A 16,761-nucleotide genomic window follows, 5' to 3' on the forward strand; every position below is an offset into this window, starting at 1 on the left:
AGAAGCAGTTGCTTCTGAGATGGACCATGTGGGGCCCTGACTGCAGGTACCACAGGCCTATGCGGTCCCACCTACCTAAGACACCAAAACTTTTCACCGGCTTTCTGAGATGCTTTCTGTTTTTAGCTATTTGCCTGTAATAACTGGACTTATATTGCAAAATGGTTACATTGAGATAATTAACATGTATTACCCGCCCATGCTTTTATATGTCGTAAGAACACAAATTCTGTTATCAGTTTTTCAAGGGCACATAGTTCACACTGCTATCATACTGTGTGAGAGATCTCTGAATCCATGACTAAGCACAGCCTCCCGGCCCCCAGTGGCTTCCGGTCATCACTTTAAAACCACCATCTATAGATTCTGCATAGAAATAACATGTAATATTTTTCTTCTGTGCCTTTTTATTTAAGTCAACATTCCCTAGATCTACTCACAATGTAGAAAAACAAGATTACCAACTTCGGGTGGAGAAGCATGCCACTGCGTACATGTAGCTCATTTTCTTAATCCATTTGTTAAATGATAACATATATATATATAGTCTCTTAAAAATGATTGCTGCCTGCTTGTCAAGATGGCTCAGTGGATAAAGGCACATTCCATTAAAAACCCAGGGACCTGAGTTCGAGTCCCTGAACCCAAGGTGAAGGAGAGAACCGACCCCTGAAAGCTATGCCGCGACTCTAACTCATGCAATGTAGCATTCGCCTACACAGATGCAAAGAAAATAAAAGCTTAGGGACTCGAAGCAACAACAAAACCCACGTGGGCATGCAGATCTCTTTTCTCTACTCCATTTACTTCTGATAAATACTCAACTGTGGGACTGACGGATCCCGGGCCATATTCTGAAGGTTTTGAGGGACTTCATTATCATCTTCCATAAGGTCTTGCTAACTTGGATTCCCTTATGCAAGACTCCTTTATCTCTGCAGCGTTTAGCATCTCTCACCACTCTACTATTACTTGCTCTTGTGGGCGTGCAGTCCGAGTTCCTCAGTTTTCTCTGCTAACTCCCTCTCAGCCATTTCTCTGAAACTCAATGTTTTGACTGTTTACTCATATTCTCGTGGACTCTTTGTATGTTATATTTGGATCCTTTGCCTCTGCTTCTGCTTTTAGATTTTATTCTCACTTTAAAGCATGTATATGAGGGCACACACGAGTCCAGTCCCTGCAGGGGTCAGAGGCAGCTGTGTGCCTGCTGATATGAGTGCTGGGAACTGAACTTGGGGTCTCTGAAGGAGCAGCATACATTCGGCCTCCTCTGAGTAAGATTTCCGGGTCCTTATCTTCCATACTTAGCCCCTCTTGTTTGCTTACTCATTCCTAGCATGTGTACCTTTGTGTAGGCAGCCTGTGTGTGTAGTGCCACAGGCTGCCTGTGAGGGTGCGGTGACAACTTGCAGAAGACACATCTCTCCCCTGCACCTGTTGACAAGAGTTCCGTCTTATTGTGCCGGCTCCACCCATCTAGTCTGTGAGCTTCTGGGAAAGCCTCCTCCCTCTGCTCCCACTCTCTTTAGAGGTGCTGAGATGACACTTGTCTCTGCTCTTTAGGGTAGGTTTGGGGGGTGAACACAGCTGTCAGTTTTGCAAGGACAAACCCCACCGCTCATAACCTCTTCCTTTATGTTTTCTTCTAGTTGTTTTACAGATTCAGTCTTTAAGCCCTTAATACTGATTCTGAAGGGCTAGGGTTTGAATCCAGGTCTTGAATGCTTCTAAAGCACTCCACACGTTAGGCTATACCCCCAGTCCCCAATGCACTTCTGATTGGCCTTTGATGAGACAGGCAGCAAAGGCATGATTTCATATTTCTGTGTAGTGTGTATTGAGATCCACTTGTCCTAAGAGCAACTGCTGGAGAGATTGCCCCTTCTACTGTGGGCTCTTGGCACAACTGTCAAAATCAGTTGACCGCAAATGCATAGATCTCTGGGTTTTCTCTCCTGTTCATTGTTTTAATCGGCTATTAATCAATTACTGTTGTTTTTCTCAATATAGGCTAGCAGTGTACAGTAAGTTAAGAAGTATGGTGTCTTTAATTAGATTCTTTTAGCTCAAGGTGTCTTAGATATGTGAGGTCTTTTGTGATCCAATTTGTGTGTGTGTGTGTGTGTGTGTGTGTGTGTGTGTGTGTGTGTGTGTGTATGTGTGTGTGTGTTGACGTCAGAGGACAACTTATGGGGAAAACATAATTTCTCTTTCCACCACGTGAGTCCTGGGGTTGAATTTTGATCATCAATCTTGATGACAAGAACTTTTTCCCATTGGGCCCTCTAAGGAGCCCATCACATGAGTTTAATGATGACAACCAATCTGAAAGCTGTGGCTGCTCTTGCTTGAGAGCAAGGATCTGAACACGGGTGCTGAAACCCAGATCTAGGGAAACCCCCATCACCCAGGCAGCCCCTGGTGGGACACAACAGAGTAGTCAAAGTCACTGGGAAACATAACCCAAAGAAACTGGCTGACGGAGCATGCTGGGAAGGAAGATGAAAGTGCAGAACTGATTTCATCTTAATGAAAAACGGAGGCATGGGAACAGCTTATCTGCCCACATCATAGCCTCTTTGTGATTAGTATAGAACACCAAGGATACTGGTCCTACTTTGACTTTTGCAGATTAGGCCATTCTCCCCTAAACAGCAACTGGAACTACAAATATCCCAGAAAGCCCACACCAATGTGTTGTTGTTGTTTTTTAAATTTAAGATAGCCTTTAAACTTTTTCTTACAAGCTATACTGAGGAGAGATAAATTTAACAGATTGCATTACCACTCCAATCCAGAATACACCATGAGCCGTTAAATAGCAAACTAAAGCCGCCATTTATCATTCTCCACCCCATCCATCAGCATCTCCATCCTCACATATTTGCACGCTAACTTTGGACCCTTTGAAACCTACAGTGATTCTGAGACATGTGGCTGTCTCTCATCCTTAACCATTCATCCCTGTAAAATCGCACCCAGAACATCCTGCTCCCCCGAAAGGCTCCTGAACGTGACTGATTGGTTTCATTGCTCAGTCATTACATTTTATTCCGATATGGAGTCCAGAGATCCCTTAGAGCAATTTTCCTTTCCCTGGTTTATGTCAAAATAAAAGCCCCATCTAGCACACTTTCAGACATGTCAAAAGAGCAGGTACTCTCTCAGATTCTTACACATTGAAGGCAACTCCTGTACTCTTGCTTGATATAGCCTGGCAGAAGACAGCCAGGGGAGACTGTCAACTTCCATTCTGAGTTTCTCTGAAAAAGGAATTGGCAGCATAAACATAAACCAGAAATCATAGGATGAGGAAAAACACAAAAATGAGCTGCCATGCCCCTAAACACGGACACCTCCAGGACTCTCTGAAGTAAGAGGACAGTAGCAACCTCCTGGAGCACAGAACATTCTGTCTGTCCCTCACACGACTTCATTGTCCAATAGTAATGCCAGCCATTATTTTCTCCTTCTGCAACACACACACACACACACACACACACACACACACACACACACACACACAGCACACCACCACCACCAGCACCCCGCCACAGCACAAAGAGAAGCCAACAGCAATGTATCATTCGTACTCCACAGAACACAGCACGGGATGTCACTCAGTACACTCTTCACATCTGACTCTGAACTCATTGCTGGGAGTTCATAACTCTTGGCTGTGCCCTTGATCTACAGTCATCTTTAAATTCTTCACAGCTGGGGTCACTGACTTCCTAGGGCTCACCTCCCTTAAGATCTTGACACCCACTCCCCAATTCTGAAGCAGAGAGTCATATGTATTCAACAGTGCCAGAGCTGCCTACCACACCGGAAGGAAACTGCTGTGCCCTTTTCTAGACTGGTAGATCAGTCTATGTTTATTAAAATGAGGCATTTCTACCTACACTCCCAATAGAACAGTCCCTTACTGTCGGATTGACCTCTGACCTCTCTTAGTCCAACAATGCCAGCTGAAAGGGCATTTTTTTCGAAAGTAGACAAGTCTACAGAGGTTACACATTACTTCCAGTTTGGGGAAAAAGGACACCATTCTAGGGCATATGCTCTAGGGCCTACCAATGTCAGCCCTCAGGCCTTTGCTCCTGAGTCTTCTTGATGGTCACTAGTTCGCAGAGAAAGGCCAGTCATTTTTATAAAACTAAATATGTACTCTCTAAGACAGGCAGGGCCTCACTACATAGCCCTGGCTCCCCTGGAACTCAAGTCAGCAGACCAGACCGACCTTGAACTCAGAAATCTGCCTGCCTCAAGTGCTGGGGTCAAAGCTGTGCACAGCCATACCCTGTGCCTAATCTTCTAGTATCAAAACACTCATTCTTTTATAAGATGATTATAGCAGAGAATAGTATTATTTTGTAAAAAGTCTTTTCTCATGAAAAATTCTAGACAGAAAGTAGAACTACAAATAAATACCCACCGCTTTCCCACTGAGCTCCAACAGTCGCTTTGTTCATCTTCATGGAAAAGATACTATAAATTGCTCCTAACATGGTTTTGCTAGTCCCCAGAATCTCAAAGAATATAAACAATTAGCCTAGACTATCCTACAAACTTCACAGATGAAGACAGAGTCTGACAGAGATAGAAACAATCTGCCCCAAGGTCTTCAACCAATGAGGACTACAGCTGAAACATGTGGGTGCCTTGCACTACTTGAGGGCGGAGGCACTGGCAGTCCATTCCACACTGTCTGACTAGATCTGCCCTGTCAGACTAACCCTTAGCAAGCCCGGGATCTGCGGGCCTACCCCACATCTCGGTTCAGAGTTTTCATGCTGTTCACTAGAGACCTTGCTGTCCTACAGGGGCCAAGGAAAAACCTATTACCTGTAACTCATTTACTCAGCCCATTCAAGATCCACCTTCTCCAACCCTGAAGACCCCAGGCCCACGCACTTCCATCTCAAGGGCTACTGCGAGTTCCTAGATAAGTTCTTTACCCTGAACTTCCAATCCTCACCCTCTAAATATAAGTACAAAGCAACCCAGTGTGGGTGAATGCGGATTCATGAGGATGATCCGGGAAGCCCAGCTCGCTGTCCATCCCTTTTCACCTAAGCCTGCTGTCAAACAGCAAGCAGGCACTGTGACCAGGTCCTATGCACACCAGCTGCAGCACATACACCTTGGTGAGCACCGCAGGAGGTAGGTGTAAGAGACATCACTGAAACGCTTTGGAGTAAGATACCAACATATGTTTCTGTCCCCATGACTCAGTTAATGAGGATCTTTATTCCCTTCCTTCCTTCCCTCCCTCCTTCCTTCCTTCCATCCTTCCTTTCTATTTTTAAAGACTTACCTAAATTCTCAGTTTATTCAGTGTTGGTTTCCCTGATCCCGAGGAGTGAGAAGTTTCCAGCAGCAATGCCTAGAACAGTAAGGAAAACTATGAGAAGCAAGTACCCTTACAGACATGAGGTTGCGAGCAATAAGTCTATGCATTTGGTCCTTTTCCCTACACTAAGAACAAAAGGAAACAACTCCGGAAGCCATGAGTGTCTACACCACATGTGCTGGGAACTTGCGGTTCGGACGGGGAATTGAGGTCCCAGGACACTTACACAGAGACCAAAATTACATTACTGCTGGCGAAGAGGCAGAACGCCCTGACCCCTTTTGCGTTAGGAAGGCTTTAATGGATTTGAATTTAAACAAAAAACCAAATCCATGTGTCCTTCTTCCTGTCACCATGTCTAAAACAATTTCGGGCCCTGTGTCCTCTCCTCCCCCCATTAGCATGTTTCTGTCCGCTTCTCTCCCGATTAGTTCTTGGGATTCAATTTTCAAGCAGTTCCTCCTTGCTTCAGCCTTTTGTCATGTCCCTTCTGAGGCAACAACGCTTCACCATCTGACACTTTACTAAGTGGAAACCAACCCAGAGGAAGCAAAACACCGTCAATTACAGGGTTATCAGAACAGCCTAGTCACCGTGAGTAAACTGAGCAGCAGAGTATTCGTGCAGAACAGGGACACGGCGTCGGGTCTAGGTGGGGATGAAAAATGACTTAATAAATCATATGGTTTTATTATATAGGTAGTATTATTATATTATTTATTATGTCTTCTCAACTTACAAAAGCATGAACTGAAAATAGAATCAAATGATTAACAGAGGAGTGTGTGTCTAAATATTTTATAACATTAGGATAATGAAGATCTTCTTAAGCACGAGAGAAAAATCTGAACGTATAAAAAAATAAGACATTTGGCTTGCTACATTAACAACAAACTAAATTAGGGTCTCAGTGGTTAGGAATGCTTGCTGCTCTTGCAGAAGATCAGAGTTAGGGTACAAGCACCCTCCTCTGACACCCTCTTTTAGTGGTAGCTGTATGTACACGTGCAGGTACACAGGCACACGAGAACACACATACACATGCATACACACACGTGCACACATGCACGCAAACAAGCATGCACATGCCCGTGCAAACACACGCACGCACACACACACACCCACCCCCACAGAGAAAAATTAAAATACATAAATTACAAAAGCATGGCAAAAATCCCACTGATGCTTCTGCAAAATGATAAACACAAAAATATTTATACACAAGACAAAACTTGTTCATAATTTATAAACCAACAAGAAAATTAACATTCCCCATAAGATGAACAAGGTAGATCATAAATTTCCCCTCAGATAAAGAGACACGATGGGCGTTTATTACAAAGGAAATATGCTAAGACCTGTGACCCTGGGAGTGAAGATGATTCACCTATAATTCACCTAATGCCTGTGACCTCCAGCTAAAGTTAGCGGGGCGGCTCAACCTTGTATCCACAGGCGAAGAATGAGTTCATGAGATAGGAGAATCGTCTTTGGTTTATATCTGCTCGAGTTTTACCTGCATGTACATATGTGTGCTAACAGGTGTGCCTGGTGCCCACTGAAGTCCGAAGGGGTCATCAACCCCCCAAACTAGAGGTTAGAATAGCTGTGAATCATCAAATGGGTGCTGAGAACCAAAACCCAGGTCCTCTGCAGGAGCAACAACTGCTCTTAACTACTGAGCCACCTCTCTGGACTCACATAATTGCTAATTTAACAGTGGATTTTGTGGGGAGACAGACTGCATAAAAATTGAAACAAAGGAGCCGTTAAGTATACAGGTGAGCCAGCATACCCTTAAAATAGTCTTTAACAGTATGCTTAACTAGTACACGGGTTTATCTTTATTAGGTCATATTTATATATTAAAAGACCTATTTTTCCACTGGAAGTATAAAAGACAGGAATTTATTCCCACAGTGGGCCCATTATGTTTGCTTTACATCTGGAAAACAAAGTATTTCTCTACTTGCTTCATTTTTAACAATTTATAAGTTACATATCATACAAGCATTCCTATAATACCATAATTATGAGCTTGGTTAGAAAACCATAATTCCAGGTAGCTGCGTAGACCTCTTTAAAGCACATTTCTATTAGCCCCCTTCAGCTACTACCAGCTCACCCTCTCCCTAGAACATACCCATGGGAATGAGACCAAAAGAGCCACTATTTTATTTCAGAGATGAGCTGTCATTGCACTTAGACTAAATATCTGTGGCTGTAACACCCAGTTCAGAAAAAGCGACAAGCCACCAAAGTCAAGTAGTCTCCTCACTGCCAAGCAAGTAGACACTGGGCCCAAGACGGAGACAGGCGTGGAAGATGGTGCGACAGTTCCAATACTCAGCACACGTGATCAGCCCTGAGAGACCGTGCCTCCGTGAGTACAGAGGGAAGGAGGTGAGGATGGATGGAAGGTGGTCCCTGACTGGTGGGAACAAGGGTCATCTAGAAAGAGGGAACCTTGACTGAGAAAGTGTCTCCACCAGACTGGTTCATAAGCATTTTCTCAATTAATGGGTCTCAACCCACTGTGAGCTGTACTCCCCCAAAGCAGGTGGTTCGGGATTATCTACAAGTCGAAATGAGTGGTCCCCAAGGTGCACAAACAGCAAGCAGAGCTGCTCCGTTGTCTACTGGAGTTCCTCCCTCCAGGTCTCTGGTGGAGGTCTGTCTGTCCTGCCTTCTCTCAGTGCTGGACTGTGATCATGATGTGTAAGCCAAATAAAGCCCGCCCGCAAGTTGCTTTCTTCATGGCATTTTATCAGTGATGGAAACCTAGGAAAGACCTCCACATTTGTGTGTGTGCGTGTGTATGGACACCCTCATACATGCACAACATACATATGCAAGCAATAACATGCCATGCATCCTAAATCTCTCTCTCTCTCAATCTCTCTCTCTCTCTCTCTCTCTCTCTCTCTCTCACACACACACACACACACACACACACACACACACACACACACACAAATGAAAAGAAAAAAACAAGATCTGTGAGACTCAACATCGCATTTACTGAAGGCATTAGCATACTGGCTAAGAGGAAGAAATGTGATCTTGGTTGAACAATTTAGTAGTCATTTACCCTCAATGTGCTTCAAACTCTCTGGGCCTAAATTTCCCACTTTGTAATAAAAGTGGGAAATGGGCAAGGCTCAGGGTGAATATACAGCTAACCCAGCCACAGAGTTCAGCTCCCACTATGAAGCTTATCTGAGCAGCAGCCCTTGAAGCAGAGAGAGAGTCAGCTTGTGGCAGAGACTCACTGCTCACTGTCTGATCCTAACAGGTCCCCAGGGGATGCTGACACAGAATAGGCCTCCTGCAGCACAGCTACCTGTCTAAAATGCTTTGGCATGATTTTTGTGGTGCTAGAGATGGAACCCAGGACCTTGATTATGCCAGGCAAGCCCTTTCTATCACCAAACCACAAGCCTATCCCTAAAATCCCTCCTGAATTTGACTCAAGTTATTAAAAGAACACTTGCTTCCAAGGGCACTCTGTATTTTCACGTACTAAGTCACCTGGCAGCTCCTTGGGGCCTGTGGTATAGAAAAGACCATGAAGCACTGGTTGATGTGCACAGAAGGCAACAAAAGCTACTACCAAAAACTTGCCACGAGTAAGGGCAGTCAGCCAGGGCCACGTTGTTTGAGAAAGCTCCCCAATTCAGGTGGAAACTTGGACAATTCCTGAAATTACCAGACCTAATATGACTTGATTTTCTAGAAGCTCCCCCTTCCCATCCTCATCCCAGATTCAGAGACGGCCCGACTGTAGGCCCAGAAGCGAGCTAGCTGCTCATGCACCGTGCAGCGCAGGGCCTCCCTGCTTCTTTGGAGCTTAGAAGAAGAAATCTTCCTTCTGCCACATGGTCCTAGATCCTCCTCAGAGACTCCATCACTCTGTAGTGTACCTGGCTGTCTATAGCATTAGTTAAGCAAGTATTTTGTGGCCCCAAACTAGAGTGTTCAGATATTAAGACTAAAAGAGGAAACAACTCCACTATATGTAGCTGGAAAAGAGCAATATGCATTCTTAACGATCTTTTACAATCAGAAAATCTAAGAAGAAACAAGACAAAGAGGTCTTTGACAGCCCTACACAGCAATGACAAGAATCAAAGGGAAAGAAGAAACATTTTGAGACTAAAGGTCTCCCAACCTTTTACAACTTCAATCCCTATACATGTCTGTTCTTCTGCAGAAATCTAGAGAATATTTTCATTCAAAGAGCAGCTTGGGGGCTGGAGAGATGTCTCAGCGGTTAAGAGCACTGACTTCTCTTCCAGAGGTCCTGAGTTCAATTCTCAGCAACCACATGGTGGCTCAGAACTATCTGTCATGGGATCTGATGCCCTCTTCTGGTGTGTCTGAAGACAATGACTATGTACTCATATAACTACAGTGTACTCATATAAAATGAATAAATATTTAAAAGAAGAGAGAAACGAAGGATTTAAAATAAATAAATAACCCCATGGACTAAAACGCCAACCTTTGTGCACACTTTGAGAGACCTAGTGATCCAGTTGCATATGTAGCAGAAGATAGCAGTGTCTGGCATCAATGTGAGAAGAGGCTTTTGTTCCAGGGAGGGCGTGTTGTCCCAATGTCAAGGCAATGAAGATGGGGATCAGAAGGGAGTGCACCTTTGTGAAGGCAAATGGAAGGGGAGGGAGGAATGGGAGCGAGGCGGGGTAAAGGGATGACATCTCAAATGTAAATAGAGTATCTAATAAAAACTTTAGAAAGAAAGAAAGAAGAAAGAAAGAAAGAAAGAAAGAAAGAAAGAAAGAAAGAAAGAAAGAAAGAAGAAAGGAAGGAACGAGCAGCTTGATGCATACAGCCCCACTCTGCTAGGATGGAAGATATTTGACTACCCAGAGAAAGACCATTTCTCTGCTCCTGGCTTCCCCTAACTAACTTGCCAACCAGAGGCTGAGTACTGGCATGAGTCAAAAGACTCTCAGTGAAGTTACCAGGCGGCAGCAACACTCAAAGACATTCCACCAAGGAGTCTAGAAAAAATAGGCAACTTTGTAGTAGCATGCAAGACAAAGGGAAAAGTGGGGCCCAAAAGGAAGACTCTAAGAAATCCCTAGTATTCCTCAGGCCTACCCCCTTCCCCCAAAACCATCCACGGCTGGAGAGATGGTTTCTTGATTAAAAGCACTTGCCACCCTTACAGTTCAGTTCAGTTCAGGCCTGAATTTAGTTCCCAGCGTCCCATGGTGCCTCACGCTTCTGTAGACACACTACATGTACAGACACACAGATAAACACCTTTCACATAAACTAAAGATAAAATCTTAAAAAGAAAAAGTATCACATTAACAAAAGTTTCTTCACTGAATGTGGGAAACAAACATAAAAAGTAGTTTTCTACCACAGGAGCATTTTGGATGCTTTAAGACGCTGTGATTAGGAATAAATGGTTCCAACAATCACACAAGGGTTCTTTTGTTTTTGTGGTCTACATCTTAGGACAAATGTCCCATATACTACTTTGGAAAAGTTTTAATTAGTTCTTTTATGCAAATGATTATTAAAGACATACTTTGCATAATTAAATGACTAAAAACAATCCTGTAAATGATCAGTTAATGGTGCAAAGAATGCTAATGGAAAGTGGGGTAAGTGTGCGTTTACGAAGCGGCCATATGAGGCAGCAACCCTTCTGCTTTGCTGCATTCCCTCTTTATGTGCTTCCAGATAAAAAATCTGAGGGAGGCTATGAGGTCTTTATTGCTCTAGAATTCACTCTCCCTCTAAAAATTTAAAAATACTTGAATGTCAATTTCTAGTATGTATCATTAGGATGCAAATTTCTAGAATGTAAGTATAAGTAATACACAGTACAACTTCAAAGAGTACTGGTTAGAGGGAGCCTTAGGGGCTGGAGAGATGCTCATTAGTAAGGTAGTAACCTTTACAGGCGTGCACACACCCACGGGGGCATGTGCACCCCCTTCACATATGTACACACACGTTGATTATATCAATATTGCGAATTTGCAAACTCTTCCTCCTTGGATCAATAACTCCGATTATGGACTGACCCAAATGTACAGCCTATGGATTGCATTTTATATCAGTTTGGAATGTTTAAAATGACTTAGTTCTCTCTTTTCTCGGTAAGCCTTGCTCTCCCATCTCATTTCCAGCAATATGCTCCCATCCTTTAAAATTCCTGCAATAGAAAAAAGAGATATATATTGCTTATGACTTTGTCTCTAGACCAACTGCCATATTCAGTCTGTTACTACACTAACTTCTGTTTCTGACTGAAGCCTAATGGACTCATGTGTGAACAACTGGGAATTTTAACTATACAGAACAATGCATGAAGTTTTCTTGTAGTGGTTCTCAAGATTCCTAATGCTTTGAACCTTTAATATGATTCTTCATGTTGGGATGGCCTCCCCCCAAACCATAAAATTATTTCTTTACTACTTCATAACTGTAATTTGCTACTGCAAATATTTGATATGCAAACTCCAAGGAGGTCAGGACCTACAGGTTGAGAAACACCACTTCAATGGAAGCAGCAGCAGGTTGGTTCTCTAGAAGTGGAAACGTCACACTTTTTTAGGATTACTTTTCTGGGGAGGTGAGCTACCAAACATGACATACAGGTATTAGGGAGTATCATCTAAATTTAATGTTCTGAATACAATCATCCCATATGCCTTTCTTCATATGAAGGTGTTGTAACATTATTTTTTATTACTAAATTCACTGTGTCTGTGATAAACACCATTTCAAAAAGCAATTTGGGGAGGAAGGTTATAGTTTCACTCTGGGGGAGGTCAAGAAAGGAAGCGAGGGAAGGCACCTGAGGCAGGAACTGAAGCAGGGGCACAGTAGCTGATCCTGTCTGCTCTCCACGGCTTACTCAGCTGGCTTTCTTACACAACAGAGGACCATCCACTGGATGCTGGGCTCTCACACACAATCAGTTCTTAAAATGTCCACAGACTTGAATACGGAAAGTGTGGTGGAGGTATTTTCTCAGCTTAAATTCCTTCTTCCCAGGTGACACTAGCTTGTGTCAAGTTGACACAAAAGTAATCATTACAACGTTTTATTGTATGTTTTGGAATCTTTAGAAAGGCTTTTCTTTTTATAGGTGGCCCAGGATGGAAGAGCTGGGAAACAGTGCAATTCCTGCTTTGTTGTCCAAAGCAGCTTCCACCCACTTGCCTGTGTCTTTATGGACCGTATCTTAACTACTACTATATGTACAGTACTATGTTGGCTTTTCCTATATGGAGGAGAGACTCTGGACAGCCTGAAAGAAGTGACCGTAGCTCTGGCAGGCCTTGCTCTTCTCCCTGATTCCCTCTGCCTTGATAAAAATTGTTAGAGTATATCCCTAAAGCTAACCACCAAGTTCTTTGCCCTTACTTGGCTACTTCCTCTTCCTGAGGCTGACTATCAAGGTCCAGCTATCAAAAGTGTCAAAAGCCCCCTTTGGTTCACCTACTTAACAGACTCCAGCTAAATATACCAGTGCTCCCTAGCCCATTCTAGTGCAACACAGACCTCCCCATTTTCTTTCCTTACAAGTTACAGCTGCATGGTTGTTGGCTGTTGTTTGTTTGTTTTTTGCTTTTTTGTTTTGTTTTGTTTTTGCAGGAGTTAGAGAGCAGCCACTTTAACTTTTCTTCCCTGCTTAATAAAGTACCTCTGTGAAAACAGGTGTTTGGGTACAGTTTGTGCCTAACTTGGGGTCTGAAAGGGAAGCTCCACTATGCAGGGGTCTTCTCACAGTAAGTTTCTAAAGTGTAAGGCCTCAGGGTCAGCAACTGTAGTTTCCTCTACAACTCAGAGCACTGTCTCTGAAACAAGTTAAATGAGCAATAAGTGTTTCAGAAATGCACACACACACATCTTATATGGGTAATAACTCCCAAAACGGACCTTGTGAGTCAGAGGAAAACACGGTCAGGATAGTTATGCATATTCATACTTCTGTAACCAAAACAGGAGGACCAGACTCACTGATGAGTGTTTTCACTTGGACTCAAGTTTCCTAATTCAGAAGTTGTCCCCAAGCACTGACAAAATGTTCAATCTTCAGCCACAAACCTAGTGCCCTTGAAAAGGCTCTCTCCTGGCTGATACGCCAATGAGGAAAACATGCGATTTCATAGCTATGGCTTCTTGTCCATCTCCGGAAGGCTTTCTGAGCAGCAACAACTGAAGCATGGCAGAACAACTACGCAATACGCCACTTTTCCTCTGACCCCAGAGCATCTGCCTTACTATCTGTCAGCCGTTCGCTAACCCAAGACTCAACTTTGCAGGAGGGTACACAATGGGCCACCATCCACATGAGCCCTTTTCTTGGGAAGGCTGGGAGAGGGTGCAATATTAGTCAGCACTACCAAGAAATGCGCCGCTGTGCCGATGAGAAACAGCAGCAAAGAAGTTCAACTGGAAAGACTGCACAGCCTATGACTCCAAACATGTAACATTCTGACACTGAAGCCAAGGAGGCTCCTGTGGAACAGAGTGGGCCAAGAATGCAAAGAGATCCAAAAGAGTCCTGAGCCTGTCAGCAGCAGCTGAGGTTAGCTGCATGTGTCCTACCCCTACGCTAGAATGGACAGGCTGCCCACTCTGAGCTCTACTCTCCTAGAACTGTCCCTGGGAAGGTACCACCTACCTCATGGCCACCTTGATCTTTTAATTCTTTGGTTTCATGATCTTTAAATCACTGGCTCCTCCATACTAGTGCCATACAGAGTTGCCCTGATCATGCTAGATTGGACTCAAAAACACAACACAATCTGGCTCCCAAAGTGAGAAAACCATCTGATTCTCCTGCGTAATAGAAAAACTGCAGTCTATAAGGAAACACGACTGACCTGTAGCTAGGAGGAATAGCATATCTGAAGGACATGTACCCATGATCACTTACAATGTCTTTGTCTTCCAGCCCTGTAAGCTGTTTGCCTCACGCTATGTAGCATTTTCTCCTGAGGCTCCAAAGACCCTCAAGGGAGGATCCTTAAGACTTAGAAAGTACACACTTCAGAAAACATAGGAAGTCCCAGAAACTGAGCAGATGTACTAGGCCTCTCCCTCTCAAAGGTTATATAAACAAGTACTGTAGATTTTTTGGAAAAGAAACTCTCCAGTGTGTGAAGCTACCTCCACATTGTATAGTAAGTTCCAGGTTTCTAGCTCTCCTAAGCAATGCTATACCTTTCAGCTGCTGGTCAAGCATCCTTCATCCAGACCACCTTGTATTTCTCCCAGGACTATTCTTAAATAAATGTCACATATCTTATGATTTCTACATGTATTTAGAGGACTAGGACTTTTAACCAAGCTGTCTGCACTTAGAACTTAAATGATATCAAACAAAACTGCAGGTATCTTCTTCATTCTGTGGCTATTGAACATAGCAAGGAGCAGATAAGGCAAACTGAGCAGGTTTGATGGCCGTAATACTGAGCCTGCAGAGCTGCTCCCCTCAGAGGCCTTGTGCCCAGGGTAGGAAAGCAGGACTCTGGGGCAGCAAATATGATTATGTTGTCATCTTTTATATTTTGCAATATGACTGAGATGCATTGGTGTCAATAAGAAAAATTAAGTTCATCTGTAGAGAACGTCGAGTGGCTCTGTTTTGTGTTCTAGTCTCAGGACAATGTTCCCGACATTCCAGTTCTGCTCTCCAACTGTGCTAACACGCCTCAGTCAGCCTCCCATCAACAACAGTATTTAAGCATGACTCCAAGGTGAAAATTAATTCACTTGGAATTCCTTCATCAACTATTTTCTACACGTGCCCAAATGCTTCTGACCACTTCTCATTATGGTTTAAAGTTTAAAGGGCTCCAATAAAACAATACAGCCACCTTGAGCATAGAACATGACATCATCCCCAAAGAGGCCTCTCCAGACCGAGTCGACATATAACTGCTCTTCTGCAAAAGCAATTCCCAGTCCATATTTGTTTGTTTTTAATCTTCACAACCAGAATAGAATAAAATTACACCTCACGGATAAGATATTGGGATTCTAGAATTCCACATTATGTAAATTAAAAACTATTCCAAGCATCATTCTGTCATAAGAAGGGACGGTCTGAGCATTCTCTTGGAAAGAGATTTGTCACTTGTCACCTGCTAGTGGCTACCCGTGCAAGATCAAACCAAAAAAATCAACATTCCAACAGACAGCTAACTGAAATTGATAGGTTACCAAAGAAGAAGACCTGAAGGAAAAAAGGAAGGGGGAGTGGGGGGGGGAATGTTAGGGGTGAAGGAGAACAGTGGGGGTTGGTGGATATGGTCAAGGTACAATGTAAACATGTAAGACATTGTCAAAGGATAATCAAAATACATTTTGATTTTTAAAAAAATTCTTGCCTTCTCCACGTCTCCCATCCCTCAAAAAAAAGAAAAAAGAAACTTCCTTTAAATGAATTCAGAAGCCCAGATATAATCCACTGGAAAACCCTATTTCCTGGTGGCCTACCTTTCCATTTGTAGGAGGAGATAAATGGCGAAGTAGGTAAGACTCTACACTTGTAGAAGAGAACCCCAATGAAGGAGAAGGAAAGGGAAGAGAGCCAATCCCAAGGTCTAGACAGGACCAGTTTTTACACCTTCTTTAATGGTAAAGCAGTATGAATTATGAGCCATATAATAATATAGTTTTGATGGATCCTGAATTCAGATATAAATATACATGAGTTGAAGTTCATGTTTGCTATGATTATATGCCTTATACTTCAACTAAACAAAAGGACAACTACAAATTACGTGTACAGAAGTTCATAAACTGTGTTTCTTGTGTGTATATGTGTGTGTGTGTTCATGTGGCATGTGTGCATATGTGTGTGCATGTTCATGTGGCGTGTGTGCATATGTGTGTAGATAAGTACATGCATGCATGGCGTGCCCAAAGGTTAGAGTTTGTTGTCATCTACTATCCTACAGCCTGGTTTTCAAAATGGGTTTTCTCACTGAACTTAGAATTCACCAACTGTCTAGAACTCATGGTCAGTGAGTTCACGGGCCACCCTTACCTGCCTCCCCAAAACAGGGACTATGGACAAGTCTGTTGTACTGTTGTGCCTGGCTCGTTACATGAATGCTAGAGATGGGAACGTGCGTCCTCACTCTTGCATAGCAAGCACTTTACCCACTGAGCCGTCTCACAAGCCCTTAAACTGTGTTTTTAAAAGGGCTCCCAAGCTAAAAGTTTCTAGGCAAGGAAGCAGTCACACACATCAAGTATGTGCAGAACTTTCTAAGAGCCCTCAGAAGATGCCCATACTCCCTGTGGAGCTTAGAGGAGACAGGGATGCAGATGGTATCTCAAAGAGTGAGCAGAAACCTCACAACTTCTCTTAGGAGTCACTTTAGTTATGTTTG

General features: G+C 43.4%; 1 protein-coding gene across 4 annotated transcripts in view; it reads right to left on the reverse strand.

Annotated features, from left to right (window-relative positions):
* TLN2 (talin 2) overlaps positions 1–16,761 on the reverse strand; it is a 402,865-nt gene that overhangs the window by 235,094 nt on the left and 151,010 nt on the right. For 3 of the 4 annotated variants that reach the window (XM_080934594.1, XM_080934590.1, XM_080934591.1), the window contains one exon: positions 5,324–5,392. The exons of the other annotated variant lie outside the window; for it this stretch is intronic. The gene's annotated coding sequence lies outside the window, so the exon portion shown is untranslated. The remainder of the gene's footprint in view (positions 1–5,323; positions 5,393–16,761) is intronic. 4 annotated transcript variants of the gene reach the window in all.

The sequence above is a fragment of the Micromys minutus genome (genome assembly GCF_963924665.1).
Source record: "Micromys minutus genome assembly, chromosome: 21".
In the NCBI taxonomy this organism is placed as follows: domain Eukaryota; kingdom Metazoa; phylum Chordata; class Mammalia; order Rodentia; family Muridae; genus Micromys; species Micromys minutus.